Source organism: Balaenoptera physalus (genome assembly GCF_965194825.1).
Source record: "Balaenoptera physalus genome assembly, contig: HAP1_SCAFFOLD_1270, whole genome shotgun sequence".
Classification (NCBI taxonomy): Eukaryota; Metazoa; Chordata; class Mammalia; order Artiodactyla; family Balaenopteridae; genus Balaenoptera; species Balaenoptera physalus.
This window is the reverse complement of record NW_028125526.1, coordinates 156565-172864: the sequence shown is the minus strand read 5'-3', so window position 1 is coordinate 172864 and position 16300 is coordinate 156565. Positions and strand designations below refer to the sequence as shown.

General features: G+C 36.1%; 1 protein-coding gene and 1 long non-coding RNA gene across 17 annotated transcripts in view; one reads left to right on the top strand and one right to left on the bottom strand.

Moving 5' to 3' along the window:
• Positions 1 to 16300, bottom strand: part of LOC309653828 (serine/threonine-protein kinase MRCK alpha-like) — a 234913-nt gene that overhangs the window by 62067 nt on the left and 156546 nt on the right. For 3 of the 16 annotated variants that reach the window (XR_014259537.1, XR_014259542.1, XR_014259544.1), the window contains one exon: positions 2459 to 2543. The exons of 12 other annotated variants lie outside the window; for them this stretch is intronic. The gene's annotated coding sequence lies outside the window, so the exon portion shown is untranslated. Of the gene's footprint in view, positions 1 to 2458; positions 9827 to 16300 lie in introns of those variants that run through there. One more of the 16 variants, XR_014259546.1, reaches the window with a different exon arrangement.
• The window catches only part of LOC309653829, a 158316-nt gene continuing 146867 nt past the window's right edge, over positions 4852 to 16300 (top strand). Inside the window, exon 1 of the long non-coding RNA XR_014259547.1 lies at positions 4852 to 4937. This is a non-coding gene — a long non-coding RNA (uncharacterized lncRNA). The remainder of the gene's footprint in view (positions 4938 to 16300) is intronic.

Below are 16300 nucleotides of genomic sequence, written 5' to 3'. Positions count from 1 at the left end.
CGTCAAGGGAGAAGGCTGGTGGATTTCATATTCACGTGTTGAAAGAAAAACACTGTTAACCAAGAATTCTATATCTGGTAAAACCATCTTCCAAAAATGAAGGACAGCAGTGATACAGGTAAGATGGCAGAATAGGAAGCTCCAGGTATGTAACCCCATGAAAACTCTGAACTAAACAATAGAATAAAAATAGCTTTGTGGGAGCTCTAGAAACCAGTCAGTAATCTGAAGCAACAAAGTGAATGCCCAGTAAAGAAAGAGTCACTCTCAAAATGAGAGCAAATTTCGTGACATTTTTGCTCACTCTTATCCTAACCCATTCCTGGCTCAATATGGTGCAGTAGAGTGAAAGCTGCCCAATTACTGGTCCTCCATTGGGAGAAAAGTAAAAGAGTGCAACTTGATTGCAATGTGTGGCATGCCAGGCAATGTCTGAGAGTCTTATTTCTGTCTCACATGACTCAGAGCTGAGATAGGAATAGTGGAATATTTTGTATATCAGATTGGTGGCTGTGAAAGCAATGATGGATTCAATGGCCCATGAAAACTTCATGGCAACTGTAGACCTGCACACACCTGGAAGGCAGAGATTACTGACAGAGGAATACAACAGAACATTTAAGGGCCAAGAAGCCAGGGGTGAGGCTCTTGGAGAAATGAAACAATTAAAAACAGCTGTGTGTGTGGCAGAATTAGGGGCTTGAAGCTGGGCTTTACACACAGGCCCAGTGAAGGCACATCCTCATAAAAGTTCTGAGAAGACCTTAAGTCTTTACACCAGGCTGATTAGTGAAGGTTTTCCTCTGCAAGTATCCAGTCTACAAGGCTGGGAGAGGTGGCTGTTTTTTTCAATATGCAATTTTTGACAAAAACTCACAAAACACAGAAAAAACAGGGAAATGTGGCCCATTCAAAGGAACATAATAAATCTCTAGAAAGTGACACTAAAGAAACACAGGCTTCAGGGGCTTCCATGGTGGCGCAGTGGTTGAGAATCTGCCTGCTAATGCAGGGGACACGGGTTCGAACCCTGGTCTGGGAAGATCCCACATGCCGCAGAACAGCTGGGCCTGTGAGCCACAATTACTGAGCCTGTGCGTCTGGAGCCTGTGCTCCGCGACAGGAGAGGCCGCGACAGTGAGAGGCCCGCGCACCGCGATGAAGAGTGGTCCCCACTTGCCACAACTAGAGAAAGCCCTCGCACAGAAACGAAGACCCACCACAGCCATAAATAAATAAATTAATTAAAAAAAAAAAAAGAAACACAGGCTTCAGAGTTGCTAGATGAACTCTTGAAAACAACTGCCTAGGAAGTCAGGAAGGTGATATATCAACAAAGTGAGAATATCAACAAAGAGACAATTTATTTTAAAAAAGCAAATGTGGAACTAAAAGTGTAAATTGAAAATTTCACAAGAGGGGTTCAAAAGCAGACTGCAACAGGCAGAGGAAGGCATCAGCAAAGTTGAAGACAAATCACTTGAAATTATTAGTTCTCAGAGCAAAAAGGAAAATGAATGAAGAAACGTGAACAGACCCTAATGGAATTATGGGAATCCAGAAAAGAAGACATTATGGGAATCCAGGAAGAAAAAAGAGTGAGAAAACAGTGGAAACCTCGTCTGAAGGAATAATGGACAAAAACTTCCCAAGCTGTGAAATACTTGGATATAAAAATACAAGTTAAACGAACTGTAGGGTGAAATCAAATAGACCCACACTAAAACACAGAGCTCCTTAACAGATGAAACAAACATTGATGGAAGGGAGAAACAGTAAGAGTTGGAGACTTTGATAGCCTTCATTCAGAAATGGGAGAGAACAACCACACAGAAGATCAGGAAGGAAACAGAAGACTTAAACAGCAGTATAAACCAAATGGACCTAACAGACACATATATACACAGCTCTCTACCCAAAGACAGTAAATTATAGATTTTTCTCAAGTGTACATGTAACATTTCCAGAATAGGCCATATGTTAGGCCACAAAACAATTCTTAATAAAAATTAAAACTATTGAAATCACACAATGAATCTTTTTCTATCACAACGGAATAAAAGTGGAAATCAGTAACACAAGGGAAACGAAAATTCACAAACATGTGGAAATTAAACAGCACGCTTTTAAACAACCAATGGGTCGAGGAAGAAATTACAAGAGAAACTACAAAATACCTTGAGACCAAAGAAAAAACATACAAAATACCAAAACTTACGGGATGGAGCACAAGCAGTGATGAGAGGGAAATTTATACCTGTAAAGGCTTACATTTAAAAAAGAATAAAGATCTCATATCCACAATCGAACATCTTCCTTAAGGAAGTAGAAAAAACTTAACCCAAGGCCAGCAGGTGGGAAAAATAATAAATATTACAGCATACATAAACAAAACAGAAAAACAATATGGAAAGTCAATGAAACCAGGAGTCGGTTATTAGAAAAGATCAACAGGTACCTCAAGATGGACACAGAAGAGACTCCTGAATTTCCCTCCTTCCATGGATGCACTGAATATACAGCTACACACAGATCAATTCCCTCTGAAAGATATCAAGAAACTAACTTTAGTGACTCCTACACATTGGGAAACTGAGAAAATACCCACAAGGAAATGTGTAGGAAAGGATGAGACACACTCTTACTATAAACCCCACCCAAGAACAGCGCCTTATAATCTTTCTGAAACCACCAACTCCTAGCCTCTTCCCAATTAGCGCACTGTTTGCACCACATTTCTAATGTCCCAAATTTTAAGGCTGCCGCCTGAGGGATGGGCCCCCAAATCATCTAGCTCTGAGAGCCAAACGGGCTTGCCTTCACAAGTCCCATGGTATTAGAGCAAACAAATAAGCAGTTTTTACAAGGTGCTTGAGCACTCCCTCTGGCTATCTCCCCAAGCTCAGAGCAGAGGGAACACACACAAATGCTTATCTCCCAATTTCTTCCTGGAGGGTGTTGGACTACATACTTTCCCAGCTACTGTCTGAGGGCCCAGCTTCTAATCAGCTTGCATTTCAGCTGACTGGAATCCTGCCTAGAGCCCAAAAGAGCCAGTGGGTACTTACCCTGCCCTCTCCCCCCAGCTTCCTTCAACAATAAAGCCAAATCTCCTGCATGTCCCTGGAGGGAGCTTGTCTACACATTTAGAACCCTGACTTTTAAAACTGCCATCTGAGGGATGGACCCCAAAATAACCTGCCTCTGAAAGTCAATTGGGCTTGCATTCCTGAGCACCACAGTACTATAGCAAACAAAGAAGCAGTTTTTAAATGGATGCATGAGGATTCCCTGTAGCTATACACCCAGACCCAGCATGGAGGGAGATGACAAAATAATGCCCATCTCCCAGTTTCTCCCTGAAAGGAAGTTGTATATTTTCCTAGCTGCTGCCTGTGGTTCTGGCTTCCAGTTAGTCAGCATGTGGAAGCTCACTGGGATCCTTTTGTGAGCCTGGTAAACCTGGTGGGCATGTCCCCTGCTATCTCTCCCAGCTCCAAGTAAGACCAAATTTTTATCTTCTCTCCTGAAAGGAGCTTGTCCACACCTCTAGCACACCAGTTTTCAACTGCCACCTAAGGGACTAGCCCCCAATTCACCTAGCTCTGGGAGCTGAAAGGGCTCAGCCTTCATGAGTCCCTGGGACCACTAAAAACAAAGGCTGTTTTACTTGGACAGAGAAGCATTCAGAGCAACTATTTCCCTTGGCTCAGCACAGAGTGAGGAAGAAAAAACTCTTCCAGCTCTGGATTCTTCTTCATAGGGGCTACCCGGCATATGTCATATTCTGACTTTTCCAACTCCTGCCTGATAATTGGGCTTCCAATTAACCTGCATCAGGGAGTTAAAGCAGCAGGCAACTGGCAGTTGTCCAGAAGCCTAAACAGGCATATGAGCATTAACCACATCTTTGAGGACACTGATGGGTCTTGGAACACCCTCAACTACTGGAAGTCACTAAGAACAAAGACAATGATTTCAACAACCAGGCCAGGCTGATTAAGGAGGTTCATATCCTACACAAGGCCAATCTGTCAAAACTGGGAGAAGTGGCTGTTTTATACAAAAACCAACACAGAGAGTCAAAGAAAGTAAAGAAACAGGGATGTTTCAAACAAATAAACAGATCTCTAGGAGCTGACCTTAACGAAGTGGATATAAGTGAATTACCCAACAGGGAGTCCAAAATAATGGTAATAAAGATGCTTACTGACGTCAGGAGAATAAAGCATGAACAAAGTGTGAGTTTCAACAAAGAGACAGAAAATATTAAGAAGTACGAAACAGAAATCATAGATTTCAAGAATAAATGAAAAGAAAAATTCAATACAGGGCTTCACAAGCAGACTAGACCAAATGGAAGAAAGAATCCGACAAGGCAGTGGAAGTCATCTAATCAAAAGAGCAAAAAGAAAGAAGAACAGAAAAATGTGAAGATCACATAAGGGACACCAGTAAGTGGATCAATATATGCGTTACAGGTCTTCAAGAAAGAGAAGGAAAGAAAGGGCAGAAAGCATATTCAAAGAAATAATGCCTAAAGACTTCCCTAATGTGGGGAAAGAAAGAGATATCCAGATCGAGGAAGCCCAAAAACTTCCAAAGAAGATTAATCCAAAGAGATCTACACATAGACACACTATAATGAAATTATCAGAAGATAAAGACAGAATCGTAAAAGCAAGAACAGAAAAGCCACTTGTTTAATACATGGGAATCCTCATAAGATTAACAGATTTTTCAGCAAAAAATATTGCAGCCCATAAGGGATAGGAATGATATATTCAAAGTGTGCAAAGAAAAAAAAACTGCCAAGAATACTCTATCCAGCAAACTTGTCCTTTAGAATTGGAGAGACAGAATTTTCATAGACAAACAAAAGCTGAAGGAGTTTATACAAAAGTTGTTAAAAGTTCTTCAATCTGAAATGAAAGCATGTTAATTAATTAGGAACATGAAAACACATGAAAGTATAAAACTCATGGGCCAAAAGATAGTTAAGTTCAGAATACTCTAATATTGTGATGGTGATGGGTAAATCTCTTATAACTTTAGTATAAAAGTTAAAGACAAGAACAACTATAACTGCAATAATTTTTTAATGGATTCACAATATAAAAAGATGTAAATTGTGACATCAAAGCGTAAAATAAGGAGAATGTAAAATTGCAGCTCTTTTGTATGTATTCAAAATTAAGTTGCTATTACCTTAAAATAGTATGGCATAAGTCTAAGAGATTGTATGAAAGGCTCACGATAACAAAGAATCAAAAACCTTTAGTAGATACCCAAAAAACAGAGACAAGAATCAAAGCATACCACAACAAAATTATCAGTTCACAAAGAAAGACAGCAAGAAAAGAAGAAAGGAGTAAAAGAATGACAAAAAAGCCAGGAAACAATTAATATGATGGAATTAGTAAGTCCTTACCTGTCAATGATTCCTCTATATGCAAATGAATTAAATTCTCGCATTAAAAGACATAGAGTGGTTTTATGAATTTAAAAAGAAGACCCAACTGTCTGCTGATAACAAGAGTCTCATTTCAGCTTTAATGACACACTTACACTGAAAGTAAAGGGATGGAAAAAGATATTTTATTCAAATGGAAAACGAAAGAGAGCAGTGGTAGCTATACTTATATAAACATGAAGTCAAATACTGTAACAAGAGAAAAAGAAGGTCATTATATAAAGATAAAGAATAAATTTAGTTATAACAGGACATACAATTATACATTTGTATTCCTCCAATATCAAAGCACCCTAAATATATAAAGCAAATAGTAACTGACCTGAAGGCAGAAATAGGCAGCAAATCAGTATTTCGGGACTTCAATACCCCATTTTCAACAATGCATAGATCATCATCCAAAAAGAAAATCAATAAGGAAACATTGGACTTAAACTACACATACTACACATAATACCAGATAGACCTAACAGACACATGCAGAACAGAAGAATACACATTATTCCCAAGCATACATGGAATACTCTCCATGATAGATCATCTGTTAGGTCATAATATAACTGAAATCACTGTATCGTTTCCGACTACAATGGTTTGACACTAAAATACATTATAGGAGGAAAACCAGAAATATCCCAAATATGTGGAGGTTAAACAAAAGGCCCCTAAACAAAAGGGTTGAAGAAGAAATCAAAGGGCAATTGACAAGATATTTTGAGACAAATGAAAATGAAACACAATGTATTAAAACTTATGAGCTGCAGCAAAAACAGTTCTAAGAGGTAAGTTTATAATGATAAAAGTATACATTAAGAAAAAAGAAAGGTCTAAAATAAACAGCCTAAAAAAAAAAACAACTAAAAAACCTCAAGGAACTAAACAACATACTAAGCCTAATGTTAACAGAAGGAGGGAAATAAAAATTAGGGCAGATATAAATGAAACAGGGACTAGAAATACAAGAGACAACCACTGAAACTAAGAGCTGGTTTTTTAAAGGTTAGAAAAAAAAAGATGTGCAAGTCTTTAGCTAGACTAACTAGGCAAAAAAGAGAAGACTGAGTACTATCTGAAGTGAAAGGGGATATATCACCACACGTAACAGTAACAACAAAGATAAAGGCTCAGAAGAAATTACTATGAGCAATTTTATGCCAACAGATTAGATAACCTAGAAGAAATGGATAAATTCCTAGAAACATACAACTTACCAAGACTGAATCATAAGAAAATAGAAAATATGAACAAATTACAAGTAAGGAGATTGAATCAGTAAATAATAAACCTCTCAACCAAAAATAGTTCCAAGACCAGATGGCATCACTGGTAAATTCTACCAACACTTTAAAGAAATTAACCATTCTATCTCAAACACTTCCAAAGAACTGAAGAGGAGGGAAAACTTCCAAACTCATTTTACAAGGCCAATATTACCCTGCTACCAAAGCAAGGCAAGCACACTACAAGAAAATAAAATTAATGCTCAACATCCTTGATGAACACAGATGCCAAAATCCTCAACAAAATATTACCAAACAAACTTCAACAGCACATTACAAGAATCATACACCATGACCAAGCAGGTTTATTCCTGGGATGCAAACATGGTTCATCACATGTAAATCAATAAATGTGATATAGCACATTAATAAAATGAGGGATAAAATCATATGATCAGCTCAATGGATGCAGCAATAGCTTTTGACAAAAGTGAACATTATTTCATGATAAAAACTCAGCAAATTGAATGGATAAAAAAACAAGACCCATATATATGCTGTCTACAAGAGACCCACTTCAGATCTATGGACACATACAGACTGAAAGTGAGGGGATGTAGAGAGATATTCCATGCAAATGGAAATCAAAAGAAAGCTGGAGTAGCGATACTCATATCGGATAAAATAGACTTTAAAATAAAGAATGTTACAAGAGACAAGGAAGGACACCACATAATGATCAAGGGATCAATCCAAGAAGAAAGTATAACAATTATAAATATATATGCACCCAACATAGGAGCACCTCAATACATAAGGCAACTGCTAACAGCTCTAAAAGAGAAAATCAACCATAACACAATAATAGTGGGGGACTTTAACACCTCACTTACACCAATGGACAGATAATCCAAACAGAAAAGTAAGGAAACACAACCTTTAAATGACACAATAGACCAGATAGAGTTAATTGATATTTATATGACATTCCATCCACAAACCACAGATTACACTTTCTTTACAAGTACGCAGGGAACATTCCCCAGGATAGATGACATCTTGGGTCTCAAATCAACCCTCAGTAAATTTAAGAAAACTGAAATCATATCAAGCACCTTTTCTGACCATAACGCTATAAGATTAGGCAACAATCACAGGGAAAAAACAGCAAGAAGCACAAACACTTAGAGGCTAAACAATACATTACAAAATAACCAAGAGATCACTGAAGAACTCAAAGAGGAAATCAAAAAATACCTAGAGACAAATGACAAAGAAAACACGATGATCCAAAACCTATGGGATGAAGCAAAAGCAGTTCTAAGAGGGAAGTTTATAGCTGTACAAGTCTACCTCAAGAAACAAGAAAAATCTCAAATAAAAAAACTAACCTTACACCTAAAGGAACTAGAGAAAGAAGAACAAACAAAACCCAAAGATAGGAGGAAAGAAATCATAAAGATCACAGCAGAAATACACAAAATAAAAACAAAGAAAACAGTAGCAAAGATCAATAAAACTAAAAGCAGGTTCTTTAAGAAGATAAAATTGATGAACCATTAGCCAGACTCATCAAGAAAAAGAGGGAGAGGACTCAAATCAATAAAATTAGAAATGAAAAAGAAGAAGTTACAACAGACACCACAGAAATACAGAGGATTATAAGAGATTACTACCAACACCTATATGCCAATAACATAGACAACCTGGAAGAAATGGACAAATTCTTAGAAAGGTATAACCTTCCAAGAGTGAACCAGGAAGAAATAGAAAATATGAACAGACCAATCACAAGTAATGAAATTGAAACTGTGATTAAAAATCTTGCAATAAACAGAAGTCCAGGACCAGATGGCTTCACAGGTGAATTCTATCAAACATTTAGAGAAGAGCTAACACCCATCCTTCTCAAACTCTTCCAAAAAATTGCAGAGGAAGGAAAACTCCCACACTCATTCTATGAGGCCACCATAACCCTGATACCAAAACCAGACAAAGATACTACAAAAAACGAAAATTACAGACCAATATCACTGATGAATACAGATGCAAAAATGCTCAACAAAATACTAGCAAACAGAATCCAACAATACATTAAAGGATCATACACCATGATCAAGTGGGATTTATCCCAGTGATGCAAGGATTCTTCAATATATGCAAATCAACCAATGTGATACACCATATTAACAAACTGAAGAATAAAAACCATATAATCATCTCAATAGATGCAGAAAAAGATTTTGACAAAATTCAACACCCATTTATGATAAATGGGTTTTCTCCAGAAAGTGGGCATAGAGGGAACCTACCTCAACATAATAAAGGCCATATACGACAAACCCACAGCAAACATCATTCTCAATGGTGAACAACTGAAAGCATTTCCTCTAAGATCAGGAACAACACAAGGATGGCCACGCTCACCACTATTATTCAACATAGTTTTGCAAGTCCTACCCATGGCAATCAGAGAAGAAAAAGAAATAAAAAGAATACAAATTGGAAAAGAAGAAGTAAAACTGTCACTGTTTGCACATGACATGATACTATACATAGAGAATCCTAAAAATGACACCAGAAAATTACTAGAGCTAATCAATGAATTTGGTAAAGTAGCAGGATACAAAATGAATGCACAGAAATCTCTTGCATTCCTATACACTAATGATGAATAATCTGAAAGAGAAATTAAGGAAACACTCCCATTTACCATTGCAACAAAAAGAATATAATACCTAGGAATCAACCTACCTATGGAAACAAAAGACCTATATGCAGGAAACTATAAGACACTGATGAAAGAAATTAAAGATGATACAAACAGATGGAGAGATATACCATGTTCTTGGATTGGAAGAATCAATATTGTGAAAATGACTATACTACCCAAAGCAATCTACAGATTCAATACAATCCCTATCAAATTACCAATGGCATTTTTTACAGAACTAGAACAAATCATCTTAACATTTGTATGGAGTCACAAAAGACCCCGAATAGCAAAAGCAGTCTTGAGGGAAAAAAACAGAGCTGGAGCAATCAGACTCCCTGACTTCAGACTATACTACAAAGCTACAGTAATCAAGACAATATGGTACTGGCACAAAAAGAGAAACATAGATCAATGGAACAAGATAGAAAGCCCAGAGATAAACCCATGCACCTATGGTCAATTAATCTATGACAAAGGAGGCAAAGATATACAATGGAGAAAAGACAGTCTCTTCAATAAGTGGTGCTGGGAAAACTGCACAGCTACATGTAAAAGAATGAAATTAGAACACTCCCTAGCACCATACACAAAAATAAACTCAAAATGGATTCGAGACCTAAATGTAAGACCGGACACTATAAAACTCTTAGAAGAAAACATAGGAAGAACACTCTTTGACATAAATCCCAGCAAGATCTTTTTTGATCCACCTCCTAGAATAGTGGAAATAAAAACAAAAATAAACAAATGGGACCTAATGAAACTTCAGAGCTTTTGCACAGCAAAGGAAACCATAAACAAGACGAAAAGACAACCCTCAGAATGGGAGAAAATATTTGAAAATGAATCAACGGACAAAGGATTAATCTCCAAAATATATAAACAGCTCATGCAGCTCAATACTAAAGAAACAAACAACTCAATCCAAAAATGGGCAGAACACCTAAATAGACATTTCTCCAAAGAAGACATACAGATGGCCAAGAAGTACATGAAAAGCTGCTCAACATCACTAATTATTAGAGAAATGCAAATCAAAACTACAATTAGGTATCACCTCACACCAGTCAGAATGGGCATCATCAGAAAATCTACAAACAACAAATGCTGGAGAGGGTGTGGAGAAAAGGGAACCCTCTTGCACTGTTGGTGGGAATGTAAATTGATACAGCCACTATGGGGAACAGTATGGAGGTTCCTTAAAAACTAAAAATAGAATTACCATATGATCCAGCAATCCCACTCCTGGGCATATACCCAGAGAAAAACCATAATTCAAAAAGACGCATGCACCCCAATGTTCACTGCAGCACTATTTACAATAGCCAGGTCATGGAAACAACCTAAATGCCCATCGACAGACGAATGGATAAAGAAGATGTTGTACATATATACAATGGACTATTACTCAGCCATAAAAAGGAACAAAATTGAGTCATTTGTTGAGACGTGGATGGATCTACAGACTGTCCTACAAAGTGAAGTAAGTCAGAAAGAGTAAAACAAATATTGTATATTAACGCACGTATGTGGAACCTAGAAAAATGGTACAGATGAACCGGTTTGCAAGGCAGAAGTTGAGACACAGATGTCAAAAACAAACATATGGAAATCAAGGGGGGAAAACCGCGGTGAGGTGGGGATGGTAGTATGCTGAATTGGGCGATAGGGATTGACATGTATACACTGGTGCGTATAAAATTGATGACTAATAAGAACCTGCAGTATAGAAAAAAACCAAAAAAACAACTAATACGAAACTTTCTTTGGGTTATTTGTATGGAAATATGTTAATATAAATGTTTCAGACAGTACATGAAATTTCTAAAAATCTTATATGTTCTGGTATAATGTTATAAGTCATAATTCTAGTTATTACTTTAAAATATATATCTCAGGAATAACTAAATTTCCTTGTCAATTGCATTATTATGAACTTTCATCAAATCTTTAACCGTGGTCATTTTTAAGTCTTTTGTCATTTACAGACAGTTCTGGGTGTACTCTGATGCTTTCCAAAAATGTTCCTATAAAAGGGTTTCATATTCAAGGCATTCATGGAAACGACTCTGACAAGTACAGGTTTCTGGTAACTAACTATACTGCTGAACTGAGTGAATAAGCATATTCGGAACTCTAATGAAAAACTGATGAATTCATAAAAGTGCTAACAAAAGATGAAGATAAAAAAATTAATTACATGGGACTGAGTGAACTGATGAGGATGATTATAATTTTTGTGACTTTCTGTTTGAATAAAAAAAAAAATCCCACAAGGACTCAGAGGCAAAAAATATACAAATCAATTTTCACTGCAAAGTAAAGGAGCTGTTACAGTGGAGGATTGCTGGACTGAATGTCAATATTATGACATAGTATGAGTGTGTTTCGTGTTTGGTAATTGCAATCATTATTGCTTTTGTTGTGGTCATCCATTTACAATGCATGGTGTCAGTTTACCTCTTGTAAAAATAAAATACAGTGTGTGTGTGAAAAAAAAACTCAGCAAATTATGTATAGATGTAATGTACATTATCGTAATAACGGCCATATATGATAAGACTACAGCTAACATCACACGGAACAGTGAGAAGCTGAAGCAAGGAACAGGATCGTCTAAGATCAGGAACAAGACAAGGATGCAACTCTCTGCACCTTCATTCACCATATGAATGTAAGTCCTAGCCACAGCAATTAAGCAAGAAAAACGAATAAAAGGCATCCAAATTGTAAAGTTATTAGTAAAATAAGTCTGTTTGAAGATGACATGATATTATATGTGGAAAACCCTAAACACACTGCAAAAAAAAAAAACCTGTTAGAATAACTGAATTCTGTAAAGTTTCAGGATCAATAAACAAAAATCAGCTGCATTTGTATATGAACGAATATCAACTAACAATGAATTATCAGAAAGAAAAATTAAGAAAATTATCTCATTTACAATAGTATGAAAAAAAGTAAAATACTTAGGAACAAATTTATCTAACAGGGTGAAAGATCTATACACTAAAAACCATAAAACACGGATGTAAGAAATTGAAGAAGACACAAACAAATGGATAGATATTCTGTGTTCATGGATTGGAAGGGTTAATATTGTGAAAATGCCCATACTATACAAAGTGATCTACAGATTCAATGCAATCTCTATCAAACTTCCAAAGCATTTTTTAGAGAAATAGAAAAAAAATCCTAAAACTCATATGAAACCACAAAAGACTCCAAAGAGCCAAAGCAATCTTGAGAAAGAAGAACAAAACTAGAGACATCACACTTCCTGATTTCAAACTATAATACAAAGCGATAGTAATCAAATAAGTACTGTATTGGCAAAAAACAGAAACACAGATCAACAAAAAGGAATAGAGAGCTCAAAAATAAACCCATGCATATATAGTCAATTAGTTTTCAGCAAGGAAGTCAAGAATAAACAATGGGAAAAGGAGAGTCTCTCCAATAAACGGTTTTTGGGGAAACTGCATAGCCACATGCAAAAGTCACATTACGCCAGACATAAAAATAAACTCAAAATTAGTTAAAGACATGAAGATAGGACCTGATCCTTAAAATTCTTAGTAGAAAATATAGGGGGTAATCTCCTTGACATTAATCTCATTACTGTTCTTTTGGATTTGACACCAAAAGCAAAGGCAACAAAAGCAAAAATGTACAAGTGGGACTACATCAAACGAAAAAGGTTCTGAACAGCAAAGGTAACCATTAAGAAAAAGAAAAAGCAACCTATGGAGTGTGAGAAAATATTTGCAAATCACGTATCTAAAAAGAAGTTAATATCCAAAGTATACAAGGAGCTCATACAACTCAGTAGCAAAAACACCATATAACACAATTTAAAAATTGGCAAAGGACCTAAAAAGACATTTTTCCAAAGATGACAAACATTTGGGGAACAGGTATATGAAAAGGTGATTCACATCACCAATCATCAGGGAAATGCAAATCAAAACCACAATGAGATATCACCTCACACCTGTTAGTATGTGTATTATGAAAAAGACAAGAGATAAATGCCAGTGAGGATGTGGAGAAAAGGGAATCTGTGTGCACTGTTTTGGGGAATGTAAATTGGTACAACCAGTACTGAAAACAGTATGGAGATTCCTCAAGAAAATAAAATTAGAATACCATGTGATCCAGCAACTCCACTTCTGGTCATATAGCAAAAAGAAACCATATTTTTTTAGGAGCTCCCCGGCTGTCCAGTGGTTAGGACTTCGTGCTCTCACTGCTGAGGGGAGGGCCCGGGTTCAATCCGTGGTTGGGGAACTAAGATCCCACAAGCCACGTGGTACAGGAAAAAAACAAAAACAAAAACAAAAACAAACTTTGAAATGTTATTCACAGTAATGGTATGGAAAGAACCTGACTGTCTCTCACAGATGAATGGATAAACAAAATCTGATACATACATACACACACACACACACACACACACACACACACATACACACAAATATACATACATAACATACACAATGGGATATTATTCAGCCTTAAAGTAAATCCTTACACTTGCAAGAACATGAATGAGCCAGGAGAACATTATGCTAAGTGAAATAAGCCTGATGGAGAAAAGACAAATGCTGCATGGTATCACTTATGTGTGGAATCTTAAAAAAAAGTTGGAATCATAGAAACACAGAGCAGAAATTGTTGCCTGCAGTTGGGAATGGGGGGAAATGGAAACACGCTGGTAAATGGATACAAATTTTCAGTTATAACATGACGGATAAAATGAAGGAATAAGGTCTGAGGAGCTAATGTATAACATGGGGACTAACTGATGATGCTGTATTCTGTAACTGAAAATTTCTGAGAGAGTAGAATTTGTGTCCTCACACACAAAAAGTAAATATATGACAGGTGATGGGTATGTTAATTAACTTGATTGTGAGAATCCTTTCACAATATATATGTATATCAAATAATCACGTTATACGTTTTAGATATATTACAGTTTTGTTAGTTATGCCTCAAAATAGCTGTAAAAAGAGAAAAACGATCAACAAAATTGACAAAACTAGTTAGACTGACTATTAAAAAAAGAGATAAGAACAAAATATGTAAAATCAGAAATGAAGAAAAGGACATTACTACCAATTTTGTAGAGATAAAAAGGCTTACAATTGAGTACTATTGACAGTTGTATACCAACTAATTTGATAACTTAGATGAAATGAACACATTCCTAGAAACACACATCCTACCAAGAAATACAAAATCTGAACAGACCTAGAAGGTAAGATATGGAATCAGTTATCAAAAATCTCCCAACAACTGAATGCCCAGCACCAGCTATCTTCATGGTGAATTCTACCAACAACTTAAAGAATAATTAACACCAATCCTTCTCAAGTTCTTCCAAACAATTTAAGAGGAGACAATGTATCTTCACTCATTCTATGAGGTTAACATTACATCAAATACAAACCTAAAGACACTACAAGAAAAGTACACTACAGACCAATATCCCTTATTAATACTGATGCAAAAACCCTTTGAAAAATAATAAGAGACAGAACAGCCCATTATAAGGATTATACATCATGACCAAATGGGATTTATTTTTGCAAGGCAAGGTTGGTTCAACATATGAAAATCAATCAATGTAGTATAGCACATAAACAGATTGAAGGGACTAAACTCCATGTGATCATCTTAATTGATGCAGAAAAAACATTTGACAAAATTCAATGCCATTTTATGATTAAAAAAAAAAAAAAACTCAACAAACCAGGAATACAAGTTGATGACTTCAACATAACAAAGGTCACAGATAGAAAACCAACAGCTATTATATTCAGTGGTGAAATCTTTCTCCCTAAGATCAGGAACAAAGGAAGGATGCCTGTTGTCACCACTTCCATTCAGCAAATTACTGGAATTCCTAGCCAAATAAATAAGGCAAGAAAAAAAATAAAAGGCAGCTAAATCGGAAAGGAAGAAATAAAATTATATTTGTTCAGAGACAACACACATGCACCAAAAAAACCCTGTTAGAATTAATAAATGAATTTAGAAAATTTGCCAGATACAAAATCAACACTCAAAAATCAGTTGTTTCTCTATACACTAAGAATGAAAAGTTTGAAAAGGAAAGTTAAAAAAAAATACCATTTAAAATATCATGAAATATAGTAAAAGACGAGGAAAAACTTAACCAGCGGGACAAAAGACATGTACATTGAAAACTAGAAAACGTTGCTGAAGGAAATTAATGAAGACACCAATAAATGTAAAGGCATCTTGTGTTCACAGATTGGAGGACTTAATGTTGTTAATATGTCAACACGACTTAAAGGGATGTACAGATTAAAAGCAATCTCTTTAAACATCAGTGAGGTTTTCTCAGAAGTGGTAAAATTCATCCTAAAGTTCATATGGAATTTAAAGGGCCTGAATAGTCAAAATAATGTGTAAAAAGAAAAAAATTGGAAGTTTCAAATTTCTTGATTTTGAAACCTACTACACAACCACAGTAATCAAAATAGTACTGGCATAAACACACATACAGGACGGAGAATAGGCCAGTGGAACAAAATAGAAACCCAGAAGTAAACCCGTATATACATCACCAAATGATTTTCAACAGGAGTGCCAAGACCACCCAATGGGGAAAGGATAGCGATTTCAACAAATGGTACTGGAAAAACAATATCCACATTCAAAAGAATGACGGTAGACCCTTACCTTACACCACATACAGAAAGTAACTCAGTGAATCAAAGACCTAAATGTGAGACCTAAAACTATAAAACTCTTAGAAGAAAGTTCTGGGAAGAAAACCATGACATGAAATTTGGCAAAGAGTTCTTGAATATGATACCAAAAGTGGAGGTAATACAAGAAATAGACAAACTAGGTATT